Source organism: Simochromis diagramma, unplaced genomic scaffold, assembly GCF_900408965.1.
Source record: "Simochromis diagramma unplaced genomic scaffold, fSimDia1.1 OVJJ01000216.1, whole genome shotgun sequence".
Taxonomy (NCBI): domain Eukaryota; kingdom Metazoa; phylum Chordata; class Actinopteri; order Cichliformes; family Cichlidae; genus Simochromis; species Simochromis diagramma.
Genome location: NW_024386883.1, coordinates 10,089,054 through 10,111,001, shown reverse-complemented (window position 1 = coordinate 10,111,001; position 21,948 = coordinate 10,089,054).

The window sequence follows — 21,948 nt, the reverse complement described above, 5'->3', positions numbered from 1 at the left end:
GTATGTATTGATTTTCTGTGTGCATGCAATTCACATGCAGTTCCAGACATCAGAATGATATTGCATCTGTGGTTGAAATGACGCATTTCCTGCTTCAATATTTAGAACACACGTAAGGGAAAAAGTGTACTTGTCCTGATACTGCATCCATTGTGACTGAGTGACTGATTGCAGACTCTCTCACTGCCAGCTCTACTTTCCACTATTCATTTTTTCCCTTCCAACACTCTATTTTTTGGTTCATTGGCTTAATTTCCCCCTGCTGGAGTATAGAGGATGTGAAGAAAAATCTTCAAAGGGTTTAGATGGTGTGTTCCACAGATTCATTGGCTGCACTGAATATTTAGTGTCACATGCAGATGCAGATGGAAAAAAACGCGTGCATACAGTTACTAGAGCGTTAAAAACATCCACGCATACCACTTATTTACACTTTATGTTTGTTACGATTTGGGGTCAAATTATATATCCTAGAAGTATATCTCTCTCTCTCTCTCTCTCTCTCTCTCTCTCTCTCTCTATATATATATATATATATATATATATATATATATAATGAGAAAATTACACTTTGCTTGAGCCACATTTTTGGACTAAAATATTGACATTACTTGCAACCATTTAATACTGCGAGGCATGGCAATAACCCCCTTTTCACAGAAAATATTTAAACCTTTATATGCTAATGTAAGCATTTTATTATTCAATACTTATTTTTTCTCCTTTTTTTCATAATTTTAATTGAAGTTAAATGATTCCTGCATTGGTTCCCAATAATTTGTCAAGATGACAGCCATTGCTCTAGTTTTTCATTAAAAAGCAGCAGAAATAGAAAATTAAACCTATCATCACCAATTATACAAAATGCCAAGACATATTCATTAATAATCCACTTATGTGGATTAGCATATGATTATGCAGTGTTTCCAATTAAGTACAAAGGGTAACATGTTCAAGATATGTGGTGTCTACATCTAAACCAGTGTGTTTACTGCCTCATTGCATGCATCATGCACGAAGGGTGTTTTGATTTAAAGCGCTTTTATTGACAAAGACACAAAAAATAATATTATTTAATATTTGATATTATTAATAATTATTATTCATATTAAATAAAAAAAAAAACACCTGACTACAGCACCAAAAGATTGTATGAAGTCTGAAGTCTGTGTCTGTTGAGTGGCTGTTTGATATTGATGAAACATAAACAAACTTCATGGTGGAGAAGTTTTTCCCCATCTTCTTGTTCAGTTTTGAATATTCAGTTTGAAACAAGAAATAACATCATGTTTAATAGTATTCAATCATTTTATGTAATTATTGTATCTTATATGAACATTTGTGAAAACACAGATATAATCAGTAATGCAAAGGTCAAATGAAGACAATATGCAATGCAACAAAAAATGCAATAATAAATCAGTTTGAACTCTAAGGTTCAGATCAATTTCATAGAAAATGTTGGTAGGATGCAAATGTTTTCTTTTTTTTTTCTAAATTAGCATTTTAAATCTGTTAATAATAATAATAATAATAATAATACATTAATAGAAGGGTCTTTGAATATTGCCAAGGATTATACATAGCTGTTTTGTATGCCATCACTGCATGGTATGATCACAGTTGCCATTAGGTTAGCCACTTTATTAGGGTTAAGCAAAGACGTGTTCTGCTTGTTCTGTTTTAATAAGTTTGTAGATCTGTGAAAGATAGAATGTCTTGTATCCTACATGAAAAATCTGATGTTCTAGGTAAATTGTGTTTGAGATCCTTGTTCAGTTGACACTGAGATAAAGTGTATTATGATCTACGATCTTTGTAAACTGATTTTCAAAGATTTGCTCATTTTAAAACCTGTTGTGCATTTTTTTTCACATGTAAATTAGAAGACTAAAGTAACAATAATGGCAGTCTCTATAAACTGTCCTTGTATCTTCCTTCTTTCCCTACTTTATTCATCACCCTCTTCCCCTCTGTCTATGAGGCAGAGGCTGAAGAGATGGGACGTTTCAACCCTTAATGCCCTGTATGTCAGGCTGTGTTGTGGAACTGCCAGTGAAATCAGACTGCCAGAGAACTATTGGTGCAACCCCAATGGAGCCTCGGAGCACTGACTTTGTTCCACCTCCAGCAGTGACTGGGCATTTTCTCTGCAGAACAATATTCAGTCAAATAATCAGTTTAAACAGTGCTGAGAAACTTTTTTTCTATACGACTGAACTTGTATGCATTTACCCAAAGCCTAGTTGCAAGAATCACATATGCATGAACTCTGACCCTTTATGTGTATGTTAGGGTTGTTGAATGTAGAAGATAACGGACTCTATATAAAATAGAATTCTATTGTTCTGGTGACTTTGGCCACAAATCGGCCTTTGCAGTTTTTATTTTTATTTTTATTTTTTTGGTCATTCCACAGACATGGCTTATTGATTCTTTATCGAATAATGTTTTGTTCTGTTTTTCTTATTTGCCTAGAAGTTTTTACCACACCTTAGAAGACAGTGAATGCCATATACTGTTATATTATGTGTATATTTTGTGAATATAATGAGATATTTATGTATGTACTCCTATTGTATGGCTCTGCTTGATGATCATCTCCACATCTTCACAATATTAGCCATTTGTACCTGTCTGAATGACTACAGCTTTTTACATTTTATGAATTTAGTTGATCCCTTTTTGCTCCTTTATACACTGTTACCAAGTAAGGCTTGCTTTTTGTTTGTGTTTATTTATTAATTTATTTTCAAAAGATAATATGTGCATATGTCCATGTTTTGTCAATAAATGACCCCTGCTCATTTTCATATATATATTATATATATATATATATGCATTGAAACATGCATTTATATATACATTGAGTCATCACTCAAAGTGCAGACTGAAAAAAGAAATCAGAACAACAATGAGATGAGAGTACATATTTGCACTATTTCTCCTTATAAAACCTTATCAAACTCTGAGCTCACGCTACAGCATCTCAGTTGGGTTGAGGACTCATTTCAAGCCTTTTTTCTTGTTTTCCAAACATTCTGCTTTAATTTGCATCAGGTAATTTTAATATTGCAACACCCAACCTTTAGATCATACACTATTGCTCTGATTTTTTTCCTGTAACATTTCTTTTAAGAGTTTCAAACTCACTGTTCCGTCAGTGATTACGGAATAACCCGGGCTTAAAAATAGGAAAAGAGTCTCAAACTGCGATGCTCTATTTTGGTATTGGCGTGCGGTGCCTATTCCCTCTAACAAACTGCTGTGCAAGTTATCTAGATTTCTTCTATTTTTCACGTCTTTTATGATGCATGTTATACTCCCAGTGTGCTCTTTTGAGGGAAGCGCCTGAATTTCCTGTTTGTAGACAGTTTTGGACTGGTGAACACCTCTCTGTATAAATGCCTTTCTAGCTTTATATCAGGTTCATACATCTATGTAATACATCACTTATGGTCCTATGAAAGTTGTTTCAATTCAGGGATGGTTTAGACCAGCTCCCAAACTTAGCATGTTTTTATTTATAAGGAGAGAAATCTTTACAAACCTCATATAAGGTGGCATTAACTTAATTGGAACACCTGACTTCAAGTAGCCTCTGAAGAAGTCATTAAAATAGGTTCATCTACTTTTTTGTTTTAGCCTGCACCGTGAATGATTACTCTGTGTGTTTAATAAAGACACGGCAAAATTACCTTTGTTTGTGTGTTATTAGTTTAGTCAGAAAATCTTTGAAGCTCTTGTGAGATTTGTAAGACACAATCTGTTGTTTGTAAAACTTTCAATATGCAATTTATGTAGTTCTTCTCAATAGGACACATTTCCTTATTACTGACAAAATAGAAACTCAATACGGTTTAATATAGCTTAATTTGTTTCCTTTAACTACATTATATGAAGACCATATCTTGCAGTTAAGGTGCTGCACAGTAACTGTAATTAACACAAATATCAAATCAGAAAATCACATGCCTGTAACTCAGTGGGTTTAGGCACATTCAAACTGAGCATTAGAATGGGGAAGAAAGGTGACTTAAGTGACTTTAAATACAGCATGATTGTTGCTGCTAGACTGGATGTCTGAGGATTTATAAAACTGCTAATCTAATTGGATTTTTCCACAGAATCATCTCTAGAGGTTACAGAGAATGGTCCGAAAAGGTGAAAATATCCATTGAGTACCAGTTGTCTGAATGAAAATCCCTTTTCAGAGGTCAAAGGAGAATGGTGAGACTGCTTTGAGCAAAGGTATGCAACAGTAACTCAAATAGCCACTTGTAACAACCAAGTAAATCACAAGAGCATCTGTGAAAGCACAAGACATCTGGTGGTATTGGTGTAAAACTGGGGGGGATATTTTTTGGCACATTTTGGGCCCTTTAGGTGCATGCGAGCATCATTTTATTGCTGACCATGCCCATCTGTTTATGACTATAGTGTACCCATCTTCTGATTGGCTTCAATCCATCAGAAACAAGCCATATTATTAGGTACAAATCATCTTGAACGGGTTTCTTGAACATGAAACAGTCACAAGATCTCAGTCCAACAGAGTGTCAAAGCAATTTCATAGATCAGAAGATTAGCATCATGGATGTTCAGTCAATAGATATGCAGCAAGTGTGCGATGCTATTGTGTCAGTATGAACCGGATCTCTAAGGAATGTTTCCACTACCTTGTTGAATTCAAGCCATAAAGAATTATGGCAGTTTGGGAGGCAAAACAGGGTTCAACTTAGGACTATAAGGTGTATAAGGTGTACCTAATCAAGTTTCCACTAATTGGAGCATGTCATGACAAAAAAGGTAGAGGAATGATTTATGGTGACTCATTCAAGCATTTATGTAATTCACTCTGAGTATTATCTGCTCCATGAGTGGGGGTATGCTACAATAAACTACAGCTGATCGCACTGCAAACACAGAGTGCACTGCAAACAGGTACACAAGCAATCATGTTTAGACAGCTAATATACAAGCATGAACATGTATACAGGCAACACATGGCCAGGTGTAGGTGAAATATTGCTTTAAACACATAACATCATAAAGGCATGCGCCTCAACCTCTATCACACTCTCTACTCCCTCTGCATTTCAGTTTCTCTACATTAAGAGCAGCTGACAGGCAGAAATAACCCAGACCACGGAGGGAAAAAGTACATTTTATTATCCAACTTCCTCTTCCGTTTGGATGGTGCTTGTGAGACCTGTCTTAGTCTTGGTCACAGCAGCCAATCAAAAAAGGGTAGAGTGCCATCTATTGGCGTATAACCTGAATCCTCAATTTTCTCCATCCCCACCTATCCACTCTTCCTCCCCCCACAGACACACAGGCACACGGCTCCGACACACTGACTCACCATATGTTTTTACACACGCAAAAGGAAACACAGTTTGAGCACACACTGTAACCCCGCACACACAAAGACTGACACATGGAAACGTTCCGTTTTTTTTACCCACACAGTTGCTAGGACACACAGATTCATACATTTATTAATACTAATAAATACAAATCAGCAATAATTTCTACAGAAAGTTAAATAAAATAAGATAAAATATCATAAAAATAAAAAATGAATAATATTAAACACTACTACATCACACTATTAAGCTATATTAAGGTATTAGTAAGCTATTAGCAAGTGGTTATTTCATTTAATGGCAATACTCCTCCTTAGTATGTCATTTATAAATACATAAATATAATTATGACTGTGATTATGATTTTTAATAGCAGTAATGTAGTAGCAGTGATAGCTGTACATTGTGTAACAGTAACAAACCTAAGTAAGGAGGACAATGATACATAAATGATTAATTAAGCACTTCCTAATACCTTGCTAATGCTTAATAGTGTGCCTTTATATGTATGTAATTTGGGGTGACTTTTTTCTGAGATTTCATGATTATTTCAGAATAAATTATGTCAGTATTTTATTTATTGAATTTTAGTACAAATAAGGAACTTATCTTTGCTCATAAACATTTTCACTTGAATTTACCAGGTGATCATAAACGAAATGAAAGAAAGAAATGCAAAAACATAATTTAAATACTCATTTTAAGCTGTCTCTATGAAGGTAACTTTTTCCCTTTTTTGGGGGGGGCAGGAAGTTATCATAGCCAAACTATTGTGTAAAATAGGTTTTGCACATGCTTTGTTTCCTTTATGTAAAAGTGTACACATAGAGTTCATCCAGTAAGCCTGTTTGGCTTCCAAGGTCACTGGAGTTTGAACTCATTGAAGGTAGAGCTGCAAGAACAAGGATGACTCGTGTAGGTAGAGTAAATTGAAGGCAGCTTATTCTGCCGACCTTTGACCACTGTGAAAAAAAATGTTTATTTACACCCACAAGTGCACACATGCAAGTAAACAAGTGCACCCTCCATGCAGACATGCTAGCCGCAAATAGAGTGTGCAAAGTTGGGCCAAAATGTAGCTGTCTATGAGTGCTCATGGCGATTTCCACAGCACTGTCAGCAGGCACCATATTAACCACATCAGATTCACTCAAATGCCAGACTGTCACATGCAGTCTGATTCATCATCTTTCCACACTGTCAACACAGGAGAAAACGAAGACAGAGAAACAGAAGGAGGGAGTGAGCGAGGGGAAGCAGAAACAGAAAGGTGAGGGAAAAGATCCAAACATGCAGAGGTGAGAGAAAACTGGATAGTGGAAGTGGATAATATGACAAACCGGGAGGAGTGAAAGAAAATAAGCAGGAATAGGGAGGGGGAGAGTGGATTCAGATAAAAGATGAATAAATAGAAGCAGCACACAAGCAGAACTCAAGCCCTCTCGTGCCTGACGAGGCAAGTTGGTGCTCAATAAGAAACGTAGCGGCACAAACCAGCCACTAACCCGGGAACTCTGAGTGTCACACAGATGGCTCTCTCTTGTTGTCTCTCCTTCTGTGACAGAGCCACCGACACACTAACTGTAGCGTTTTGTGTGGAGGTGCTTACTGAATCTCATTTCATTTTGTTCCATGTTGTTTTCTTCTGAAGCATTAATATAGTTTGATGCACACAGATCTCCAATTCCATTTGCTGCTCAGTAGCAACACAGCACATGAAGGTTTGGAGGCTGCACTTGATGTGGAGTATTTTGAATGAAGCTAAAACCAGACGTATCACAGTTCAGCTGTTGAATATATGGAAATATATAGACTTGAAGTATTTAAGAGCACTTATTCAACAAAGCTTCGTGGCTCTTTCCAGCGTACCTTTTTATAAACCTAAAGAGAAAATCTTCAGTGTTTCATGATATTATGCAATGTGTCACTGTGTAAAATGTAAATGAGATCTAAAGTGGCACATTACAGCTGGAGTGACTTTTTAACTGTCACTTGTTTCAAAATAATTTTGAACAGGGAGAGAGTGTGCTGTATGGTGATGATGATATACACCTAAATTACAGCTTTTATTACCTGCTCATTTCTTAAATATGGAAATTTTAACCGAACTTGGAATACTCTACAATGCAAACACTACATAAACAATACAACAGCAGGAAGAATGTCTTTTAAATTTGATCATGCATGTGGCTGTAAAACAATTATTTTTTGTTTTCAGTTCTTTTATGCTTCATGATATGATGGCAGCTCTGTTCATCTGTGTGACAGATTATTGCTGATTTATCTGATTGATTGCATATTCACAAGCTAGTCTACTCCTACTGCTGGGCCCAAGCCTGGATAAATGGGAGGGTTGTGTCAAGAAGGGCATCCGGTGTGGAAATCTGTACCAAATCAAGTATGCAGATTCATCCACTGCAGTGTTCCTTGGGAAATAAGGGAGCAGTCGAAAGTACTTTTAGCTGTAGTTTCTACACCATCCTGAAATACTTTACTGACACAGAAGCAAGATTGGAAACCACAGAGATGATTATTATGTAAAATATGACTTTGCTTTTGGTTTAGCTTCCCCCCCAAAACCACCTGCTCTCTCTCGCTCACACACACACACATGCACAGACAAACACAAAAAACAAATATTTTTTGTGGAGGAATTAAAAAACTCAACCGGAATCTGCACTAAACAACATTAAATTTCCTGCTCAACTGAAGTGGGTCTGCTAAATCAATGTAAGGCATACATAGACACAGTCTCATTTCATGAAAATATACTTCCTGGTTAATCTGATGAACATCCTGTTCTGATTAGACCTGCACGTGGGGAACGGTTAAAAATAACCACAGAATCGGTGACAAATGACCTCCTTCAATACACTCCAGTGCCCCCTGCACATTTGAAACTGAAACATCACATTAGGCAGATGAGGAGCTTCAAAGAGTTTGTAGTTCATTTACGGTTCTCTTTGAACTCAATAGCACATAAATGTATCCAGATGACAGTAGATTCTGTCCCATGCACATTTACTTCTGGTGAACAGGTGTCATTGAAAATTTACGTAGTTTGATTCTCTTTTATTAAATTGATTTAAAAAATAGACATTATAGCTATGTTATATAAACTTTTGTGGCATTTTGTCTTTATTGGATAGCAATACTGAAGATAGACAAGAAGGCGGAGAGAGAGAGAGGGGAAGACACATAACAATGGTGTTCAAGCATTTCAGCTTGAACCCTAGAACCAGTTTTCACAGAACATCTAAAGTCAGGACAAACATCTTTATCTTAACATCATCTTCTATAGTTTATTAATGTGTATCTACAATGAATTTCAAGCATCATTGTTCTACCAAAAAGACACTAATTCTAACAGTGTGTTAATGTGTGCAGGTGCCAGCTCTTATATGGTCGAGTTTTTGGCAAAAATTAGGACACTGGTTACATCTTTTCCACATGTGTAAATATGTCAGTGAAAAAGCAATAACATTTGTTTTGCTGTATATTTTCTCCTAAGCACACTAAAATTTATCAGCATACACTGATGGCTAAACAGTATGCAGTGCAATAGTCATAAAATGGAACACAACAGGGCACTACCACCTGGGCCCCACTTAAAATAATACATTGTTCTAACCACCTTTGACAGTACAAATAACTATTGCTTCTGTTGCCTTATTGGCATGGAGATGTAGTGCCCTCATCTGCGTTCTAAAGCTGGTTCCTATGAAGTCTCTTCATACCAAATCCTTTAAGTATATCATTAAAATTCTTCTCGATACCATAGCAACTGAGCTTTTCCTAATGCAGGAGGTCAGTGGGAGCCTTTAGAGAAAACAGCAGGTTACCAATGGCTGGGTCTCCCACGCTGACAGGTGAGAGGTTACATCTCAACTTCTGCATCAGGTTTGAACTCTCCTCCACCAGATTACTCATGAGTATACATTTGTATTGTATTTGGTGTTACTCCAATCCCATGTCAAAGACACTCAAGGGGCCTGCTGTAGGCTTTTTTAGTATTCTCATCTCATCTGTTATTTTGGTTCTTGAATTGTTAGCATAACACTTTTTGTACAGAAGAAAATGATGGTAGCCTTAGTTTAGCTGCTGCCTGTAGTTTTGACATTCATGCATTGTATTCTAAGAGTAGATATCACCGATTTTAACTCATCAAGCATTCATGCAATAAAGGAAAAGAGTACATAAATAGGGTTTGATCACACAGTGAAATAAATGAATGTAATCTAAAGGCCACTTCCTGCAGTTTATGAATTGATTTTGAAACAGCATCAGCAAAACCATCATGTTTTTAGTGTTTCACTGTACAAGCAGTAAACACTAAAAACATTCATTGTTTTCTAGTCTAAAACCAAGTCAAAACAACTGGGAATTTCTTTTTTTTTTCTTTTAATGATAAGTACATAGTAGAATGATAACGTGGATGCTCAGAGAATCGGGATAATGAATAGCCTCCTGAAACCTGTATTGTGAAACAACTGACAAGCTGGAGGAGGTGAAAGCATAACCTTCATGACAACCATCAGGGTGTTGAACATGAGCAATCCACCATATGTGCCTGTGTGGGCTTGTGTACTTATATTCATCACATTATGGGTATATACTGTAAATCTGTAAACACACAGTCACTGTTTTTTTTTTCAGCATTAAACATATCACTGATATGTCAGACTTGCAATCTTTATTTAATTTAATTTTATTCTATTCCCAACTCTCCTGTGGTTTCAAACCCACTCTGAGCTTCACTTTTTCCCATTATTTATCTCCCCTGCCTGAATCCACTTGACTGATAAGCCCTGTCAATATTTTTCCCACCTTCTACTTTTTGCCAGATAGCTTTGGCCCGCTCTGCATGAGCTCTGTAACCTTGTTTTTGACCTGTTTTGATTCCTGTGTTTCTCCCTGCTTCGATTTTGCCTACCTGTTGTAGTTTATTTTTTTATTTACTTTGGAGCCCTGTAAGAGAAGTTTCCATAAAAAGATTCTCAGAAACAAGATTCCAGTAAGCTATTCTAGAGTGCTTTCTCTGTCTTTGCTCAATTTTTGGCCTAGATGCGTAAATAAATCACACTTCCGAGCACATCCTTGTTAACAGGGACGATAAAGCTAAAAACTTCTAATGGTTTAGAAGATTAATGAGTTACGTTTGTAATGCAAACAAAAACAGTGCCGGTGCCTGACTATATTGTCTGCCTTTAAGTTTGCACTGGCATTTGCCAGTGCATTTGTAACATATTTATCTGTCCTGATCACAAATGGTCAAGGACTGTAAGTGCTGTATTAAAAATCCTTTTTTTTTCAAGATTTAAAAATGATTTAAAAATTAAAAATCAGCAGTACTTTCCAGCTCCTTGTGAAAATGTATGAAAATCAATACAGTCATCTTTATTTCCAAACAAATAATAAAACGGTAAATGGCCTGTATTTGTATAGCGCTTTACTTAGTCCCTAAGGACCCCAAAGCACTTCACACTACATTCAGTCATTCAAACACTGGTGATGGCAAGCTACATTGTAGCCACAACTGCCCTGGGGCGCACTGACAGAGGCAAGGCTGCTGGACACTGGCGCCACCGGGCCCTCTGACCACCACCAGTAGGCAACAGGTGAACTGTCTTGCCCAAGGACACAACGACCGAGACTGTCCGAGCCGGGGCTCGAACCACTAACCTTCCGATTAGAAGACAAACTGCCAACTCTAGAGCCACGAGCCATGTATTTATGGCACATGTTCATGCATGCCTCTAAATGTCTCAATTGTATTCTACATACATGTTTAGTCCATTAGTCCATTCACACTAATGGACTAAATAACAATGCTGGTTTGGCTGCTCAGCTATCCAGTAATGTTTAACTCTGTGCCTAACCACAAACATGTATCTAATTCCTTACATTTGCATAGTGTGAAGAATAGTGTTACTCCTAACCCTGCAGTTTAGATGAAAAAAAAAATGTTTATTGCAAGCATTACAGCAGGGGAGGATGACAGAAAGAAACATTGTGAGAGAAAAAGAGCACATACTGGGTGATGGGAAAGTCTCATCTGTACTTAAAGAGAAACCAGTGCTATTAAGCAGCTTGGTGTGAGCTTGACGTCTAAATTATACTCTACATTATAAAATACCAATGACGCACTTGGCCATTAATCCGTATACCGCAAATAAGAAGCTAGCTCATAGTCTGCAGGTAGTCGATTCAAATGTAAAATATTAACATGGTTACCACATATCAGGTATTAATGGTTTTACATTGGGAGAACAATATTTAGAATTTCAGCACAGAAAAGGAAGAATATGAAGATATGCGCATCTTGAAACTCAACCAACACTTATAAATACATATATAAACATTTATATTATCTAAGAGTGTATTAGGTACCAAAGCATCTCCACACTTCAAATGTCTTTCCCTGCTCTGTGCACTTTAAAAATAATGGTAGTGTTGTGAAGACCTACCATGTTACCAGTTACAACTTTGCAATAAAATTAGTGTATACATATTTAGTTTTTAGGCATTTATGAATAGGCCATAAAGAAGGAAGGCAGAAATGAGGATGAGCAGGGACCAGATAAAGCTGAAAAGAAGTTCTTAAGTTGTCAATGGGGGGTTTAGAGTTAAAGTGTTAAAGGTTCACTGTAAAATGTAATTGCATGGTAATAACTTAGTAATAAATTTGAAATTACCACATTTTTATGTTTTATGTTAATATGTTAAAAAAGTAAGTATGTCATATCTAGCTTTTTTGAGGATTATCCTGCCTTATAGAAAAAAATATACTGGGGACTTTTATTTCAAATTGCTAACGGATTTGCTATTTTTGACCTGTAGCCAAAAAGTCAACGTGAAGTGTAACAAACCTGAAGTAGACATTAAAAATATAAAGAAAAATGTGCTATAATCCATTTAGGGAAATTCCTAAATAACAGATCTACTCTGCCAACGAGATAAAGCAAAAAAAAAAAAAAACTTACAAGATTAAGTAGAAGAATGATAAGAGGCTAGATTGTGTGGACGGAATTATGCTAATATGGAACACAGGGGACCTCCCCTGGGTATAGGAAGCAAGCTGAATGAGAAGAGACTACAGTGCACAGTTGGTAAATTTGTGCATTTTTATGCTGTTGTTATTGTTATTTGTATTGAAAAAAAATCATTTTACTGTTATAATGAGTATGAGCAATGAGAGTTTGATGTGCTTAAGTCTATATGGCTTATATTGTTTGTGAATATATGTGAATATAGGCTACCGTTTATGTCCATATTGTTAAAGAATGCATTTGTGGCGGGTGCAGCATTAAAGACAAATAAGGTCAAATCCACATTACCATGGTAACCCACCAGAAGAGACCAGCTGGTCCATCTGTTATTCAGCTAACTTTGAGTCGGCTCTCCCACACCTCATACCAGCTGCTGCTGTTATAGTCATACAGGATCTGCTTGTTCACTCAAGCAGCAACATCCTGTGCTGCGCTGTTTCCCTGGAATATAATTGTGAGGGATTCAGTCCCCCCCCCCCCAAAAAAAAGACTGTCATGCCCTTTTTTTTTTTTGCAAGCGGAAAGGTCAGACAAATGGAGGTATCTTATTTTGCCTTGCTGCTTAAGGTAGAGAAAGGGGTAAGACAGGGAGAGTTTTCTGTGCTCTGGGTCATAAAGGTAAGCAGTTTTGTCTGGTCTGTTTCTTAGATGTTTTTTTCTATCCAACAAGTAATATTGCCTTTGTTGCAAGCACGGTGGTTGTACTGACAGCTTTCAATACACCTTACCAAGTTTGCTTGCATTAGCTGAACTTAACACTTCACCATCTTACATGGCCTCTTCCCTCATTAGTCCATGACAAATTAAGATAGGAGTGTGTTGAACTTGTATTTGGTAGATTTTCACTGGAACTCTTAACCTGAGGTCCAATATTATGTTGGAGATATTGGAGGCTGATTCAGAATGAGGCTAACATTAGGCTGAAAAATTGAAATAAACCTACCAGAGAGACAGCAAAAACTGGTGTGTAAATACTGTAATTACAGTTAGAATACTTTTGTTTATCTCGTTGAATTAAAGCTGAAAGTCTGAACAGAGGCAAAAAATGATGAAAAGTGTGTCATTGTCCAAATATTTGTGAACTTCCTGTTTGCCGCCTTCTTTATAATCTTATGTACACAGATGACTTAGCTGTTCTGGCTCCCTGTAGTTCTGGCAACTGTTATGTTATGGTGTGCGGTATGACACTGAATTTAACACTAAAAAGACTTTGATAATGATTGCTGAATCCAAGTAGAATCAGAAGCAAATTTTCCTCTCATTCTGTTTGGCTGATCAAGGACTAAATGTGGTGATTGAGGTGAGATATCTGGGTCACATGTGATGATGATTTTTTGCAAGATAAGTGTTGTATCCTGTATGCACAAGCAAACTGGCTGACACGCAAATTTCATATGTGTACAGATGATGTCAAAATAGCTCTTTTTATAGCCTAATGATTTCTGCTTTATGCAGCACATTTATGGTGCAATTATAATAAAGTAAAAATAAAAAAATCTTCACTTACCATATAATGATGCATTCAGGATTTTGCTCAAGCTACCAAGACGGATTATGTTTTGTATTAGTAATGTTCCTACATTTAATGCTCTGCTGATTAATTTTATGTGCAAACTTATGTGGCTTTTAGTTGATTCTGGGGATGTAATCAGAGTTGCCTTAACTGGCCCGATTCTACATTACACCTTTACCAGAAACTCAGCAAACTTTCAGATCACAGATTTTTTTCACATCCAGGTGTTGGCATACCTGTTGTTCTGTGTGTGCGTGTGTGTGTACTTTTTTCTATTTATTTTCTGTTATTTTGGACTTCCATCCATCGATTTTCTTAACTGCTTATTCAATTCAGGGTCACAGGGGTTGGAACGTACCCCAGCTGGAAGTCCAAGGGGCAGCACACCCTGGTCAGGTCATCAGTCTGTTGCAGGGCAAACACATAAAGCCAGGGAACCATTCAAACTCACATTCACACCTACAGCCTATTTAGTACCACCAATAAACCTAACATGCAGGTCTTTGGACTGTAGGAGGAAACCAGAGCAGCTGGAGAAAACCCATGAAGGAGAATTATCCAGAGTCCACAAAGAAAGACCTATGACGGATTTACACATCTGAAATGGAGTAATTACATAAAATATATATATTTTTGGTTAAAACAAATCTGAGATAACTGACACAAAAAGGAAAAATAAAAATATCGTCAAATTTCACAATACATTTGTATTCACTAGGTCCTTCTTTTAATGACTCAATGCAATCAAGGTCATAGACTCTCAAAAGTTTGTGCAAAACATAAGGCAGGGTATAAAATCCAGCTTGACAATTTATAAAGTACTTCTTGCGCTGTAAGGGGATGCTTGGCTTTCTCACATTTCAAGTAGCCTCATAAATGTTCAGTGGATCTGATGTCAGGTGACTGCGAAGAAAAGTACATGACAGTCAGCTTTCCTTGGTCCTCTTTGATCTTCAAATAGTTCTTGTAAAGCTTTGAGGTTTGTTTGGGATCATTATGCTGCTACAGTAGGAATCCTCCTCCACACAGATGTAAACCACAGAGTGTAGCATGTCTTTGGAGAATGCATTTGTACTTTTTTTTATGAGGTAGTAGTTTATTCAATAATGCAGGTGTCCAACTCCAGAGTTCAGAAAAAGGAAAATGTAAAAAAGCACAGATACATATTGCTTTTTTTCTGGCATTGATACACTACTGGATCATTTATTCTCCTTTTATATGTTGATGCACATTCAAATTTATAACAAGAGAACGAAGACTGTAAGCTTATTTACTTAAATAAGGATTTGAGCTTCTCATCTAATATCACATATATAAATATCACAGAGTTAAAAAGCTTGTTATCTTATCTTTACAGTAATTTTAGTGTATATTTTAAAATATAACAGATTTTCTATTTTTTCCAATTTAGCTCTAATTTATGTACGATTTCAATATACAACAATGTGTAATGCATGCAAAATTGTAATTAAATGGCTGTATTTATATTAAACATTTACCAAAACACTTTACATCATCCTGCTTATCCACATGTGCATTTTTTAAAACAATAGCAACGATCCACAATGCAAGCTGCATGTCTAACCAATAGAAGTCTGGTCTTACCCAAGGACACATCCATGATATTAAATCAAAAAACATGTTTTTCCAAAGCTCACTTCAGAAGGTTTCTCTTGTACAAATGCTGAAACTGTAAAGGTAAGTGAAATAAAGCCCTTGTATCTTGTCCTTTTATAAAAGTGGCTTTTTCTGCCACAAATCGCTCTCACTTTTGTAGCACAAAGAAATCACAGATACAGCTGCCTAGTGTGTCCGGCTGGAGTATTTTCAGTCTAGATGTCAAATGGATATTTTTCTGGTTCCTCACCATGGCAGCCACTCTTATTATCATGTGAATCTGGGTGGTGGTGGGGGGTGTCTGGAACCAAGAAAACCTAATGAATTGGTTACATAAAGTCTTCTGCAAAGATTGTCTCAGTCTGTCAGGATGTCTGGGAGAAAAGCTCACCGCTCATTGGAGCACAGTGTCCATAACATGGACGAGCTTTAGAAGAGAGAGAAAGCAAGCAAGAGTGAGAGGGGTGGAAAATGGAGAACAGATGAGAGAGGTGGATTTAAGGATAGCAGAGAGCAGGAGAAAAGTTGAGAAAATAACAGATGGCCAGTTATACTGTAGCTGAAAGAGTGGTTGGGTGGGTCGATGGATGAGAGGGGGGATGGATAGCGTTAAACATTCTTAGATATATAGCTGGATGGCTTTAACTCAAAATCTGAGAAATGAGAGGACCAAAATGACAATGGTTTGTTGCAATATATATATATATATATATTTGTAAAATAGCACAAGTTATTGAATAAGAAAAAGTTTTCAAGTGATTGATAATCACTGATCACCAGAGATGGGCAGTAACGCGTTACTGTAATCAGAGCAGGTCAGCCACTAATCAGAAGGTCGGTGGTTCGATCCCAGGCTGCATCCTGGCTGCATGCCAAATATTCTTGGGCAAGATACTAACCCCATGTTTGCCTACTGGTGGTGGTCAGAGGGCCCCGTGGCGCCTGTGTCTGGCAGCCTCGCCTCTGTCAGTGCGCCCCAGAGCAGCTGTGGCTACAATGTAGCTTGTTATCGCCAGTGTGTGAATGGGTGAATGACTGAATGTAGTGTAAAGCGCTTTGGGGTCCTATGGACTAGAAAAGCGCTATACAAATGCAGGCCATTTACCATGACAGTGACGTAAGCGAGTGCGACGTTCGTGACAACAGCTGTGTGCAGATCAACAATGGATCATATATCGAGTGCGGGAGAGAGTATGAGCGTGCAGCGTTTAAAGCTTGGAAGTACTGACCTTATTTTGAGTTTGATTCCATAAAAAGTGACAAAAACATTAGTGTCCGTTGTGCGTGGGAAGAAAACTTCTTTTTACAGTGAAAAAACCCCCCCTAAACGTCCAAGCAAGCACCAGGAGTGCGCTACCACGTAATGGGAAACTCACAGAGAAACTCGCGGATTCTTCCACTGACCGCTGCGGCACACCTGCACCAGGGCAAACCTCCGCCTACGCCACTCCTGCTTTACAGGTGAAAATAGAGCAACAGGACCACTGAGTCTTTGATGTTATTTATTTTCTGCTGTGTTTTACTTGCATCTATTTGAAAGAGTGAGTGTAAACACACAAAAAAAAATATTTTATGTGCTGGAATGTGCAGAAAATAGGTTTAAATGTTAAACAAATTTCTTCCAGTCAGAGAATGTTGCATATAATTAATTTTTTTTTTGCATAAAGTTAAAAGATTAAAACTAATAAAACAAGTTTTAAAAAGAGACTTTTCCATTTGATTACATTTTGTATGATGGATTATGCAGAAAAAGTAGAATTGGGCTAAAAGATCTATCGCTTTATCACCTATTCAGGTTGTAAATCGTGTTTTTAAAAAGTAACTAAGTAACTAAGTAATGAATTACTTTTGAAAATAAGTAATCAGTAAAGTAACGGGATTACTTTTTTGGGGAAGTAATCGGTAATTAGTTACTGATTACTTTTTTCAAGTAACTTGACCAACACTGCTGACCACATAGTTTTGTCATGTGGATCAACTCACACTTCTTTCATTGAATTTTTTGATTGCCTGCCAGGCCATGCAGCTTTTGTTGATTGCCTAATTCTCAGGAACTGGATGAAAAAATAAGAAAATTAAATAAACGAATGACAAAAATGTAAAAAGGGGAAGTAATAATTTACAATGTATCTACAATATAATAGATAAAGGACCAGTGATTCATCAGTGATTGAGCTCATACAAAAAAACCCAAAAAAACACAGAAATATGCACTCTTAAGATGTAGTTACGGATTCAGTACGGAAAAGAAAAATAAATGTACTGACAGTAGTTTATAAGCAGGCATATATATTTATAAATTAGACTTAGCAGTTATTCGAGTTCCAAAACATTGAGCTAAGATGACAGTAGACCAGCAGTTATTCGTCTTTATTATTATTAAGTCAGTCCATTATTATTTATCATTATTTAATTTAATGTTGTTTTACTTCATTACTAGATTACTTGTTGTTAATAACAAGGAAAGTGTTCAGCAAACTAATGTCAAATCACATCAGATTGTGGAGTTCTCTCTTTTGTAACGTTCATGCTCGAGATTCCTGGGAATTTTGCAGGCAGTTAGCTACTTCCTCAACACTCCTGTAAAGAGGAAGACATGTCATGTCACTGTCTGACCCCAGTAGCAGATATTAGCCTAATATTGGGATAGAAACTATCGAGAAATTGGACCTTCATTTCTAATCATTAGTGGCTCATTAGACTTCCTTAGAATCACATTTTTAGAGGCGAGCAGCACTGTTCTGAGTAGAGTAGCAGCAACTGTTGCTCACTGAACTGTCTGTACTGTGCTTGTGATCAATGCACCCATCACCTTTGGTTAGCTGTTGAGTGTTGTTATTCTTGTGTTTTGAATGCATATATTTAATGATTTCACAGCTTTACTACATGATTATATGATGTGATACCAGGAGACTCCATAAAGTGCATCCTGTTGTTCATTGTTTTTCTCGTTCTTGCCCAGTTTACTGGTGTTTTTGAGCTAGCTCATTTACTGTTTTGCCTCTTTTGCTTTGTTTGTTTTATTGAACTGAAAACCAGTGTACTAAACAAAGCCTTCTCTTTGGAGTCATGCGTTTGGGTCCCTATTCTGAGTATACCAGTCGGTAAATTACCTTCACGTATGGTTTCTTATTGACACGAGTTCACACTTTTTCCACAGTATTGTTGGTGTCATTTTATTTGAGGTGAGCCATTTTCTCTTTTCTAACTGCTGTCATTGAATTAGAAGATAGTATTTAGTAAAGTATTTGCATTTTTTCTATTACTAAAACCTCAAAGTATTTTGTTTGTTTAGTTGTTTAGTTGTTTGTATTTAATTGGATGTGCACCTACACAAACAACGAGGCAGAAAACTAGCTTGAATGTTTGAGTGAAGCTTCTGCAGTACAGTGAAAAGGTTGAGCGAAGGTTAAGAAATGAGTGGGTTGTCAGAAAAAAGAAACAGAGCAAAATGCATTTAAACTGCTGAAAGTGTATATGAAAATGATACTATACTGTACAATACTGTAAGTACATTACAGTAGACTACGAATCTGTTTTATATTCCTTTTATTTGTCTTTAAGGATCTTAAAGGTTGTGCCCTATCTGTCCCGTCTTATTCTCTCAGGTCAGCAGACCAGACGCTTTTGCTTGTTTGAAAGACACAGCACAAACTCAGAGGTGATACAGCTTGCGCAGTTACAGCTCCAAAATTGTGGAACAATTTGTCATTGCACATCAGGCAGGCTCCTTCACATACAGTTCATTTGCTGGCCTTCGACCCAGTGTGAGACATTGACTGTGATATATATATACTGCCTATTTAAACAAATGTACAGGAGTAAACTGGAGTCAAATTTCTTAGTTGTTTGTCATTTCTGTTTGGTGTTATTGTACACCAAACAAAATAACATTATGTTTATGTAATATGTTATATTATATTATATATTATATGGGTGGTGCAGTTGTCAGCACTTTTGCCTTACATTGTTGCCCGAGTTCGATTCCACCACAGCCCGTGTGGAGTTCGCGTGTTTGCGTGGATGCTCTCCAGGTTCTTTGTGGGTTTTCTGGTGAATCTCAACCACCCTAGGGGAAATTTTGACCTTGGGATTTCCAGGCCATGTTTGGTACAGATGTTCCTGTATACCAGTGGTGTCCAAACCCAGGCCTCGAGGGCCGGTGTCCTGCAGGGTTTAGATGTGTCCTTGATCCATCACACACATCACAGTTACCTCCTCAATATGTCTTGAAGTTCTCCAGAAGCCTGGTCATGAACTAATCATTTGATTCAAGTGTGTAGACCCAGGGTGAGATCTAAAACCTGCAGGACACCGGCCCTCGAGGCCTGGGTTTGGACACCACTGGTATACAGGAACACCCTCGAGGCCTGGAGTGGGTCAAGCCTGCTGTATACTATGCCAGCCACTTTGTTATGGCATTCCATGTATGCTTGGTCCAGGATTTCTCCATATCAACCACTTCTTTTATCTGGCGGTGGTAAATGCCATACAGAATCCAGACCTTCCATGCGCAGTTCCTGTTCTTGCTCTTCTTCTTTATCGGGTTTCTGCTGCCTGAGGTATTCACTAAGCACATGATCTGGTGTGACCATCTTCTCCATGTACTCATGGACTCAAAGGTATTTGTACCTCAAATACCTTGGAATCCATGCCTTCTGGTAGTGTGATCCTCTCACTTCTCCACTCTAAATGACATGTTGTTTCTGTAGATCTTGGTGGTTTGGATCAGTGAATCCAAACCACCATAAATGTAGAGGAAGCGGCTGATGTCTCTTTACTAGACATTACTCAAAATGTCTAATAACATCCTTTTCCGAAATAGATCAATGGCAGTTTCTTCTCATCTATGTTAGAGCCACGTGAAGTTGAAAAAAGCATGGAGAATCAACGGGAAAGCCAGACCTCATATCTTGGAATTTACCACACGCTTTGATAAATGCAATGATCATAAAGTGGACTGGTCATCTTAGCAGAGTGAATAGCTCCAGGCTTCCAACACAATTCTATTCCCTCTTCAAAGATAGATGTCTTAGCCCCAGGGGTCAGAAGAAGCATTTATATGACAATTCCAAATCATGAGGCACACATGACACTGGCGACAAAACAGAGGAGGGTTACTACATTGGATTTAGGGCCAGTGTGATATATGTAGTATATAAAGCATGCCCCTCAAATGCTTGGCTGACAAGGCAGCAGCAATTTGTACTTCAAATAGCATCATGTTGATTTAGATTAAATGCCATCCCTATTTGAACACTAACTGTTACATATTAACAATTACACTTCACTGGATTATTATACAGAAAATGCCTTGCCTTGTATTACTTTCTTTCACCGTGTCCATGTATTTTAATTCAAAAACTGATGTGCTAAAGTAGACAAATTTCAGTTTATCTTTGCTTTAAACTACATATCTTAGTTTGACTACAAAAAAAACACAAAAAAACAAAAACAATGATAAGATAAACAAGAAAGATACCAACCTTTCAAGTACTATGCATTAGGAGCATGCAGAATAAGCCCTTTTCAATCATGTTGTCAAATACTGACAAGTTCTATGAATGTATAAAAACCACAAGGTCAATTCTAAAAGTGTTATGGCTTTAGAGGCATCAGCCAGGACACTTTCTGTAAAATGGGATTGATGCTTAAAAGAATCTGAACCTACATTCTACTGTATAAGGCACAATACACCCACTGCAACCATCTCAACACCATCACACCCTATTACACATGTAAGCTCCAGTGGTCACCCCCTCGCCAATATGGTCTAGTGCCCTCCATCAATCAAGATCAACTAGCTATAGAGGCTGAATGGAGGTGTGGTAGGGACTGAAAAGCATTTGGGATATGCTAACGCAGCCCCAAATGACAGCCATAACCACTATTTAAAGATGTGTGACCTGACCTTAAATTAATTCACATTGCTTAAACTGCTTCTCTGTAAAATGAAACACTAGCAAAGGCTGTTTTAAGGTTGGGTTTTTTTTTTTTTTTCAAGTGTCAGGCTTCAATTTTTTCTCGTCCATAAGCACAGAAAAACACTATCGGAAACATTACACAGTGCTGTCAGTTTCAGTCAACATCACACAATGTCAATCTTGATTAAGCATTTGACCTTGGATGTCACCACTAAAGGGTGGGTGATACCACCTGGCACAGCTCTTGGTTCATGCGTGCTCAGTAGTGTGCTACATTGTTATGCCGCAGCAGATCTGACTCCCCTGCATATTCTTAAACAGTGTAAGTGTAAAAGGCAAAACTTGTTTACAAGACTGCTATGTTAGTAGTGCATGTTAAAACACGCACAACAAAAGATTGTGTCTACAATCAATCAATCATTTTCAGAAGCTGCAAGGAGTTTGTTATTGTTTTTTTATTGTATGTTTTTAACGGC